The sequence below is a fragment of the Filicampus tigris genome, chromosome 22 (genome assembly GCF_054856515.1).
Source record: "Filicampus tigris isolate MCC_2025a chromosome 22, RoL_Ftig_1.0, whole genome shotgun sequence".
Classification (NCBI taxonomy): Eukaryota; Metazoa; Chordata; class Actinopteri; order Syngnathiformes; family Syngnathidae; genus Filicampus; species Filicampus tigris.
In genome coordinates, this window is record NC_141238.1 from 8,925,055 (window position 1) to 8,935,948 (window position 10,894).

At 39.0% G+C, this 10,894-nt stretch overlaps 1 pseudogene across 1 annotated transcript; it reads right to left on the reverse strand.

Annotated features, from left to right (window-relative positions):
- Positions 1-407: 407 nt before the first annotated feature.
- LOC147126854 (uncharacterized) lies at positions 408-8,047 on the reverse strand (annotated as a pseudogene). The gene is made up of 2 exons (XR_015084671.1): positions 7,403-8,047; positions 408-2,043 (listed from the first exon to the last, which is right to left on the reverse strand). The product of XR_015084671.1 is annotated as an uncharacterized LOC147126854 (transcript).
- Positions 8,048-10,894: the final 2,847 nt, after the last annotated feature.

Consider the following 10,894-nt stretch of genomic DNA (forward strand, 5'->3'; position numbering starts at 1 on the left):
ACTTCAGCTATTAAACATTAACCTTTTATTTCAAGCTTTTGGATCATTGCGGTTGTCACCAGCACACTTGTGTCTCCTTGCCGAGAGAATCTTTTATCACAAAGTGAGCAGGAAAAAGGGTTCTCACCAGTGTGTGTTCTTGCATGACTTTTTAGAATAATAAGAATAAGAATGCCTTTATTGATCCCACAGTGGGGAAATTCTCTTCATTGAGAATCTTCGGTCACAAAATAGGCAGGAAAAAGGGTTCTCAAGCTTTTTGATCATTGCTGTTATCAGCAGCACACTTGTGTCTCTTGACCGAACCTTGCCGAGAGAATCTTTTACCACAATCTGAGCAGGAAAATGGTTTCTCACCAGTGTGGGTTCTTATGTGTAGTTTTAAGTCTGACTTTTGAGCGAATCTTTGATTACAGTCAATGCAGGCAAAAGGTTTCTCACCAGTGTGTGATCTTGTGTGAATTTCTAAGCTTGTCTTATGTGAGAATCTTTGGCTACATAATAGGCAGGCAAAAGATTTCTCTCCGGTGTGGGTTCTTGTGTGTTTTTTTAAGTGTTCCTTACGAGAGAATCTTTGGCCACAAACTGAACAGGAAAAAGGTTTCTCACCAGTGTGGATTCTTGTGTGTAATTTTAAGACTGACTTTTGAGCAAATCTATGACTACAGTCAGTGCAGGCAAAGGGTTTCTCACCAGTGTGCGTTCTTGTATGACTTTTTAAGCTTTCCTTACGAGAGAATCTCTGGCCACAAACTGAGCAGGAAAAAGGTTTCTCACCAGTGTGGGTTCTTATATGTATTTTTAAGTTTGACTTTTGAGCAAATCTTTGACTGCAGTCAGTGCAGGCAAAAGGTTTCTCACCAGTGTGTGATCTTGTGTGAATTTCTAAGCTTGTCTTATGAGAGAATCTTTGACCACAGAATAGGCAGGCAAAAGGTTTCTCACCGGTGTGGGTTCTTGTGTGTTTTTTTAAAGTTTGCTTACAAGAGAATCTTTGGCCACAAACTGAACAGGAAAAAGGTTTCTCACCAGTGTGGATTCTTGTGTGTAATTTTAAGACTGACTTTTGAGCAAATCTTTGACTACAGTAAATACAGGGAAAAGGTTTCTCACCAGTGTGTGTTCTTGTATGACTTTTTAGGCTATCCTTACGAGAGAATCTTTGACGACAAACTGAGCAGGAAAAAGGTTTCTCACCAGTGTGGGTTCTTAAGTGTATTTTTAATTTTGACTTTTGAGCGAATCTTTGACTACAATCAGTGCAGGCAAAAGGTTTCTCACCAGTGTGGGTTCTTATGTGTATTTTTAATTTTGACTTTTGAGTGAATCTTTGACTACAGTCAGTGCAGGCAAACGGTTTCTCACCAGTGTGTGTTCTTGTGTGTTTTGTCAAATTGCCCTTCCCAGAGAACCTTTTGCCACAAACTGAGCAGGAAAAAGGTTTCTCACCAGTGTGGGTTCTTGCATGACTTTTTAAGTGTGCCTTACAAGAGAATCTTTGGCCACAAAATAGGCAGGCAAAAGGCTTCTCTCCTGTGTGTATTCTCATGTGTTGTAAACGTCTCTTATAAGCATAAGTTTTCCCACACTGAGAACATTTCCAGCATTTGTTGTCAGTGTTACATGTCATATCACCTTCAGCTTCTTCATCATCAGCAGCAGCATGTGATGACACATCATCACTATCTGATAATGGAGGTAGGAGGCCATCTGCTTGTGATCCTTCACATTGGTCTCCATCACTCTCTGTTGACATTTGTTGACACGAGCTGCCGCTTGAAAGCTCCGCCCCTCTGCTCCCGTCACTTTGACTTTCACCTTTACTTTTCCAAATGACATCAGCTGATGGCAACTTGCAGATATCCTCCTCCTCCTCCTTTTTGACGTAGGGACCCTCTTCTCCCTCCTCTTTCATGCAAGGGAGCTCTGGCACCTCCATTTTTATTACGGAAGGAGACTGCTGGTCCTCTTCCTCTTTAAAGTGGGGGACCTCTTTGTCCTCTTTTTCCGCTTTAATGTGAGGAGGAAGATATTCACTGATATCTGCAAGACACAAGACAAACGCACATGGCATTAAAATTCGTATTTATAATGAAGGTTATTAGGAGAACCAGATAAGTTAAGATTCCAATGTACTGTTTGGGATTTGCAAATTCACTTCCTGATGCATTTTTGGGGGGAGCCTATCCATGGTTATTTGTGGAAAGACTTTGCACAAATAACACTGACATTGCACCTTTTTGAGTGGTGGCTAGGGATGGGTATCGATACGATTTTATTGACCCAGTGCCTTCACAGTATTCTTTTATTTTGCTTAGAAAAACACCAAAACAAACATGTTAGGACTCATGCTTTTTTAATTCATGTGCTTTTCTTACAACTACAGACATGAACTAATTCAATCCCAATCCCAAGAGGGTCCGAAAATGTTTGGCACTGAATGAGTTCATGTAAAAATAAGTAAACGATTTATAGAAAAAAATTATATAAAAAAAGAATTATTAGCGTATTTTTGCGACCAAAAGGCACAACATATTAAAAGGCGTAGTCTCAGTTTCGGGCGCTATTTCTGTATTTAAGACATATATAAGGCGCAGCGTATTATTGGGCGCAGGCATGGTAAAACATACGATATCTTAAAACACACGGTGCGTGCATGCACGCTAAGACATACACTAGCAAGCATGCTAACGTATGTTTATAAAAAAGCAGCGGGAGCAAAACTGAGCTCGGTTGTTTTTTGATTGAAACATTTAACAATGTACTCACGTAAAAATGTCAGTGATTAACTGTCATCAACAAGACCTTCAAAGTCCTCATCTTCGTTATCTGAAGTGAACAGCTGGGCAAGCTCTCCATTAAACACGCCAGGTTCGCTTTCGTCATTGTCCGAGTCAGTCTCGTTGCTGTGCGATTCCTCAGAAACGATGCCGGATTTTGCAAAAGCCGTGCAACAGTGCAAACAGACATTTTAGCCCAAGCATCCACAATCCATTCACAAATTGTGGCGTAATTTGCCAGGCGCTGCCTCCCAGTCTTTGTGAAGCTATGTTCGCCGTCCGTCATCCATTGCTCCCACGCCGCTCGCAACTTAACTTTGAACGCCCCATTTATGCCGCTGTCCAGTCACATAACAGTCACACATATTGGAACTCGGTGCACACATAAGCCGCACCGCATTATAAGGCGCACCGTCCATTTTGGAGAAAATTTTAGACCGTTAAGTGCGCCTTAGAGGAGCGAAAATACTGTATATTTTCTTTCTAAAGCAAGACAAGGTTAGCCAAACAATTGGTGTTCAGTAGCATGCCTTCAGTAACAGCTGCAGTATTGTATTGTCTTGAACTTTTAAAAAATAAAGCTCTTGTATAAATAATACTAAATAGTAATACAAAAATCTGTATTAAAATAAGTAATGGTTAAAAACAGCCCTGAGTAATCCATGGTAAAGATCACGCAGTAAAAAGTTCATGAGATTGACGAACAGAGAAGTTCATGTGATTTGTCCAAAAATAACTCCTTTATTTATTTTTTGTTAAGAATCGGAATCGAGAATCGTTAGGAACCAGAATCGAATCAAAAGACCGGAATCGGAACCAGAATCGTTCAAATTCAAACGATGCTCAACCCTACCTGCTACTGTTCTGGCCAATAACTGAAAGTATTTTAATTTTTTAATTTTATTATTATTATTACATTATTATCTGTGACTTATTAGCTTGCCTTAATAGATAAACATGTGGGTCTAGATACTCAGATTTTTCTAGAACTTACAGATGTTGTTGTCAATTTATGTTACTGAAAGTGGTGGGTGTTATTCTTTTTCAATACCTCAAACAACTTGGAAACGATGTGCCATTGGTGTTGCACAGTATGGTGATTTCTTTGCACTAGTTCAGACAATTTACAGATTAATAATTGTTTTTTTTTTGTGTGTGTTCTGTTCTTTGCACTACCGCAGGCCCAGACAACTTAAAATGTGTCATTGGTTCCAGGCATTGACTGTACAGAAGGTTGTCAAAGTTAAATACTGAAGTTGTACAATTTTTTGCACTACCTCTTAAAAAACTATCACATTAAAGATAATTTACGTTTTTGGCAATAAAAAAGTTTTACATTAAAAAAAAAAAGCCTTGTGCTTTAATTTGTTCCATGTGGTATCGAAATGGTATCGAGTATCGATACTCTAGTGGGTATCGAAGTTGAAATTCTAGTATCGAGACAAGACTACTCCAAGTAGGGCTGAACGATTTATCGTTTTGGGACCGAAACTCCAATCTCAGGCCTCGTCTACACGTAGCCGGGGTTTTATAACAACCGTATATCCCCCCGCCTGTGCTGGAATACACATAAAAAAAAAACAAAAAAAAAACATCCACACGGAACCGCCGAGGTGCATTTTCAAACGCATGACAAGCCTCTAGTCAGTAGTACTGTCCATTCAGAAGGAACTTCCGTCCTTTGACGTCACTTCTACGAAACCAAAAACATGGCGACAAACTCGCTCGGGAGAACCGACGCGAGGTCAGAATTGCTTCTAAACCTTTCAATGAGAAGCAGTGTTTTTTCCAAAGGGCTGTTATCCCCTACACGTTATCAGCGGCATGCTACCGTGGATCTGTCACATCACTCAGTGCCCAAGTGGCGCTGGCGTAAAAAGAAAAAGCATTGCGTCCACGTCACACTCCCAGCTGCTTTTTTGCAGCTGCTTGGCAGTGCTAGCCGCTAAGCTACCTTGTTTGCTCCACAGCAGCGCAGACTTTATTTAAATCTTATGTAAGTCCGTGCGCAGCAGCAGCAAGGAGCTGTGTGATGCTGATCCTTTCCTCCGTGGTGACAAATAAACTACCCAACTAAAAATTTGCGCTTTCACCAAGGAGGCAAATGAGGAGTCGCTGAACATGCTAATTGCAGAACCCCAAATAAGTGCGTAGGTGTACAGTAGACTTTTCACAGAAGTCTGCTAGAACCACATTTTGTCTGGAGAGCCAACAGCTATGAACAGAAAATGTCTATTACAATTAATACGTATCTAGACATATAATAAGACAAGTGCTACTTTAGCAATTTAGCACATGCTTGAATACCAAAAGAAGCTAACAGGTGACATCCGCCATGATGAAGCTATCGATGTCAAAATTATAAATACTTATAGCAGTGCTCCTCAAATAGTGGGGCGTGGTGCGATGGAGAGGGGGGCGCGTGTGACCCTGGGGAACATGCTTTTTTCCCGCCGTACTACAATAACGTGTAATTGCACATCCACTCCAGCAGTTGGCAGTGGCGCTCTAATTGCCCATTGTGCGCAGCGTGTATTAACTCCACGATGTAGGTTTGTTTTGCAACGAGCTGGCGATGTGAAGTGCAGTAAGCAAACCCTGAGACAACATGAAGACATTTTTAACAGGGATGAAAAGAAAGGCGGAGGGAAACGAAGATAGTGATTCAAAAGAAAGTCACCCGAAATCAAAGACGCGCAAATATGACGAAGCATTATGTCGCGCTTGGCTTCACTGTGACTACCGTGGGAGGCGACGAAAGACCGGTGTGTTTGCTGCGTCTAAAAATGCCGGCAGCGGACAGCATGAAGCCAAATAAATTAAAGTGCTGTTGCTGCACTGAAGACCAAGTAGAGGTCCCAGCTAAACATTGAGCAAGAGCTGAGAGTTGCAGTATCATGCTTCAAACCTCGCATTGAGAAGCTGTGCGCTGCAAAACGTGCTCATTCTAGCCATTAATCTTGGCTTCCTCATTTTGATTTAAAAAAACAAAAAAATCAGCACAAATTGTTTTATTCATTTTTGTTTTATAGGTTAAAGTGTTTTATATATTGTGCTCCTGAGTTAATGTTGCTGAAGTCAATTTGAATTTGTTGTTATTTTTTGATTTTGTATAATTTTATTTTCAGAAGCAAACTGTGCAATAAGTCTGTCAAAAATCTTTACAGCTTAAACAAGGATATTATTATTTTTTGAATTTCAGGAAAATGGATGCACTTAAAATCTTTTCTTTTAGAGACTAATAAACACTGTTAATAAGGTTATTCTCTTTATATTTTCTTTATGTTAACAAGGATACAATGTTATGCAGAGGTGTACCTATCACTATTTTATAGACAAATGCTATTATTTATAGTTGCGGCGGAGAGTGGGTGGTGGTTTGTGAACTGTTTTCTTCTTGCTAGGGGGGTGTAACAGAAAATTATTGAGAAGCACTGATTTATAGTATCAGCAATGTTATTTGCTTATATTTGTACTATTTGTACCACAGACTGCTGAGTTTTGAGATCTACGCAGAAATAGGTCTCAAAATTATTTATGTAATTCAGCTTTGCAAAGGGGCTTTTATTTGTTAAACAGAATGGCATGTTTACTTGAACACATTTTGAATGAAAAGAAGCACAGAGGAGAATGAATGTGATACTTTCTGACCCTTTCTAACAGGAAATATTTACCTTTTCACATTTAAATGATCCAATCATGATTTTTACGCTTTTACACTCACCATTACTGTTAGGACCAAAGTATTCAATCATGATATGAATTTCAGGCCATAGTGTTTAGCCCTCAGTCTCTGTTTGAAACAGTTAAGTGTCGAGCAAAAACATGGGAAACATATTTAGATATAATATTACACTTACATACAAAGAACATGTACATTAGTACAAATTTTAAATCATGTTTGGTAAAAAAAAAGTGTATTTACTATATTATATACTATGACACAATTGCATATTTATTCATGATGGCAAGTAGTATAGTAGGACTTGCCTTACTCGAACCCTATTAAAAACCTTGAAAAAGGATGGCCTCCCCACAAAACCTTGCTAGTCTACTTTCATTAATTCATTTCATTTGATTTTAATGTATTTGATGGTATGATGTCATTTTCTGTCATATTTGTAAATTTTGTAAATGCACTGAAGCTTCATTTGAAGAAAATCACATATCAAATCGAAGTCACAATATCTGTCTGAAAATTTGCAATATTTTTTTTTCCTAAAATCATTCAGTCCTAATCGATCAATGTTATTTTATTAGATGACTAAAACAACTTTTTAGTTTGTCCCAGAAAACCATTACAAGGATAGATATTATTAAACATCTTAAAATTGTGTTTTCTCTACCTTTAACAATTTGGGTAGATTTGGGTATTTCGTCCTAATTACAACTCCGAATTTCTTTATCGTACTGTTTCAATGAAATTTACTTCTTTTTCTTTAAAGATAGTGAAAATATATTAGACATTTCTGGCTGCAAACTTTATCTTTTTACGAATGAACACCGCAGATTGTGTGTACACATTACAAACATATTTTGACCGCGTGGTTGCAGAAGATGGCCGACCCTCTGTGCATGCGCGACTCCACACAATCAAGAGTTAGAACTTGAAGTAAACAAACCTGCTCTGCGTGTGCGTGAGCCAACGGGGGACTTCTTGAAAACAGAGTCATTGTCCTCTTCTGTGCCACAAAGTTTCCCCTCGTCCTCTGCTATTGTTCTTGCGCACATTTTCACTCAAAAATCACATTTGACGCTCATACTTTGATCTCTGCTGAGCGCTCTGTTGATCCCAAACGCGTCTTTGTTAGCGGCTAGCAAGCTAAGCTAAGACAATCCAAGCTAAACTAGGCCGAGAAGCTCTTCTGCTCCAACGTGCACCGAGACAACTTAAAGCAAAGACAACGATTTAACATGAGATATTTAAGTCTACGAAAGTAGCGATGGACGCCTGCGGCGAGTCTCTTCTTGAGTACATTTGATACAAATTCAGGAAAATGCAGTGCTAAGCATGCTTTGATATAAAAAGGGAGGGCTAGCGCATTTTGCGGCAGCGTCACGTCCGCTCTTCGCCCATTGGTTTATTTCGCTGTTTGCTCTGGTTCGCCCCGCCTCAGAAATGCCTATGATGCGACTGCCCACCAGACTCAATCGCTGGAACAGCGATGATTTGGGATTTCCAGGCTATCTCGCGACCGCTGCCTCAATCGAAGCAGCTGCCTTTACATTTCCTCGTCCCCTCGGAAGATGCCGCGACTCCATTCGACCTGCTGCTGCTGAGCGACTAAAAGTTGGCCAGACGTTCGCTCTGAACGTCTGAGTTAGGGACCGTCCACAAATTACATGTTCGTTCTATCGCCCTGAAAGTCTGAGTTAGGGCCCGTCCACAATTAAATAATTTAAATAAACAATTTAAATAATTATCTAAATAATTTAAATAAACAATTTAAATAATTATCTATCCATCCATCTTTGCATGCTACTTCCAAAATGTAATATATTACATATGATATTAATAGTTACTTACAATTCCTCCCTTCCAGTTTTGATGTACTCATCAAACATGTACTATGATGCACAGAAATGCAGTTGACACATTTTTGGGATTTATAAATGGAATTGGATACATTTACCAATAGCAAACAATGTCCAATGTGTTCTTTAACATCATATTAACTGTGAACTCTCTCTAAGAAGGGAAGCAAGAAAGAAAGAAAAATTAGGTATGTAATATACATATTTAGTTTTTTTGGGGTTCATTTAGTAAACATACTTCCCATGTTTGTGTTGGGTCTCCTGGCTCTTTGCCTTGAGCCCTTCCCTGTGTGTGTGTGTGGGCATTTCATCTTTCATGCTCGAGTAGACGAGTAGTCCTGGGGCCAGGTGCAACCAGACTCCACCTCGTCGCCAGATAACTCACTCATTCCCGGGGTTTGTGCATCCAGTCATTTTTCTGTTAATTCACCAAGTAGTTTTACAGTCCTGACTCTGTCTTGTTCCCTGCATTCTTCAGAGTGTTTTTGCCCTGCTCCTTGGCTGCCAGCCCCGTGCCCTGCAATCAACTGGATTCTATTCCCTGACCTGGAACTGCTGAATTTGGACCACTGCTACCTGCTACAGATTTGGTTCAATAAAATCATCACTTTTCTTCCATTCTGACTCCCTCTCTGCTATTGGGCCCTCCACACACCCAGCGCCCAAACAGTTTGTATAAGAAACTTTAAATCGAATGGTGACTTTGAACTTTTACACAGTATTGTATAGTTTTCCAATCTGTCCACTGTACATCTCCCAAGTAAAATGGACCTCTCAAATCTTTAGTCGTCAACAGTCAGCGAGCAAAGTGATGTAAGACGGAGTCACTGTTAATTTTTTTTTTTAAGTTCATGCTCGCGTGTCGTTCGAAGAATAAAACAAAAGACTTGCTTGGTTGATTTAATCATTGAATAACTATGTTATTTAATATGTTAATGCTAACTAGAAACATATTTTCAATTTTCATAACTTTTCCAGGATTTTTGACTGTACAAATCCTGATTTCACAATCACTGTCCAGTGAGAAATTATGACATTAAAAGTCTTAAAAAGAATAATGAATGCATATGAAATAAAATGATTATACAGTGGGTACGGAAAGCTTCCAGACCCCTAGAAATTTTTCTGTGTCATTGCAGCCATTTGCCAAAATCAGTTAAATAAAGTTCATTTTATTTCTCTTTAATGGACACTCAGCACCCCATCTTGAAGGTAAAAAAAAAACCAAAATGTTGAAAATGTTGCATATTTATTAAAAAAGAAAACCTGAACTATATGGTTCTAAGTATTCAGACATGAGCTCAGTTTTGAGTAGACGCACCCTTTTGCGCTGGGAATGATGCAACAACTTTTTTACACCTGGATTTGGGTATCCTCTCCAGTTCCGTCAGGTTGGATGGTGAACGTTGGTGGACAGCCATTTTCAGGTCTCTCCAGAGATGCTCCATTGGGTTTAGGTCAGGACTTTTGCTGGGCTAGTCAAGAACGGTCACAGAGTTGTTCTGAAGCCACTCCTTTGTTATTTTATCTTATATAGACCTTTCCTAATCAAGTCCAATCAGTTTAATTAAACACAGCTGGACTCCAATAAAGAATCAGAAGAAATGGACAACATGTGAGTTAAATGTGAAGGTCGCTGCACAGGGTCTGAATACTCATGACCATATGATATTTCATTTTTTTTTCATAAATTTGCAAACATTTCTACATTTGTTTTTTTCTGTCAAGATGGGGTGCTGAGTGTACATTACTGAGAACTAAAATGAACCTTTTTTGATTTTGGCAAATGGCTGCGATGACACAGACAGTGAAAACTTTCAAAGGGTCTGAATACTTTCTGTACCCACTGTACAACACACACATCACGAAAAAACTATTTATCATGTTAAAAAACATATAAAGAAAAACAAAGAGATACTGTATATATTTACAAAACTGAAATTAACAAGCAAATAAAAGAAGAAAAAAAAAAAGAAGTAAATAGAAACAACATACCGTATTTTTTGGACTAGTCGCACCAGCCATAAAATGCATCATAAAGAAGAAAAAAAACATAAAGGTTACACTGGAGTATAAGTCGCATTTTTGGAGGAAATGTATTTGATAAAATCCAACACCAAGAACAGACATGTCATTTAAAATTTAAATCACGAACAATTCAAAATAAAAATAGAATAGAGGTGTGTGGGTTCAATAGAGGCTGAATGGTATGCTTACGTTACATTCCACAATCCCCCGCCCCCCCTCCCAACCCATCTCAGAATCCAAGTAGTCTCTGTCGTGTAACGCTAATAAATGTGTCCATATAAATCAAATTAATACAATTGTGCGCTTGGTACACATCATTTCCACTGAGCTACGATGGTAACATTTAGCTTACATTCACACATGTAGCATTACAAGGAAGGTACGGTAAGATAACTAAACTCACCAGAACAGTCGGAGATCGATTGAATAAGTCTTTTATTTATCGCCGACTATGTAGGATGTTTCCAAGTCTCCAAAAGTATTTATGTGTTCGTCGTAATTCTTTCTCTGTTCATCTTCTCCGCCCTACGCTCCGTAAGTGTACGACTGAA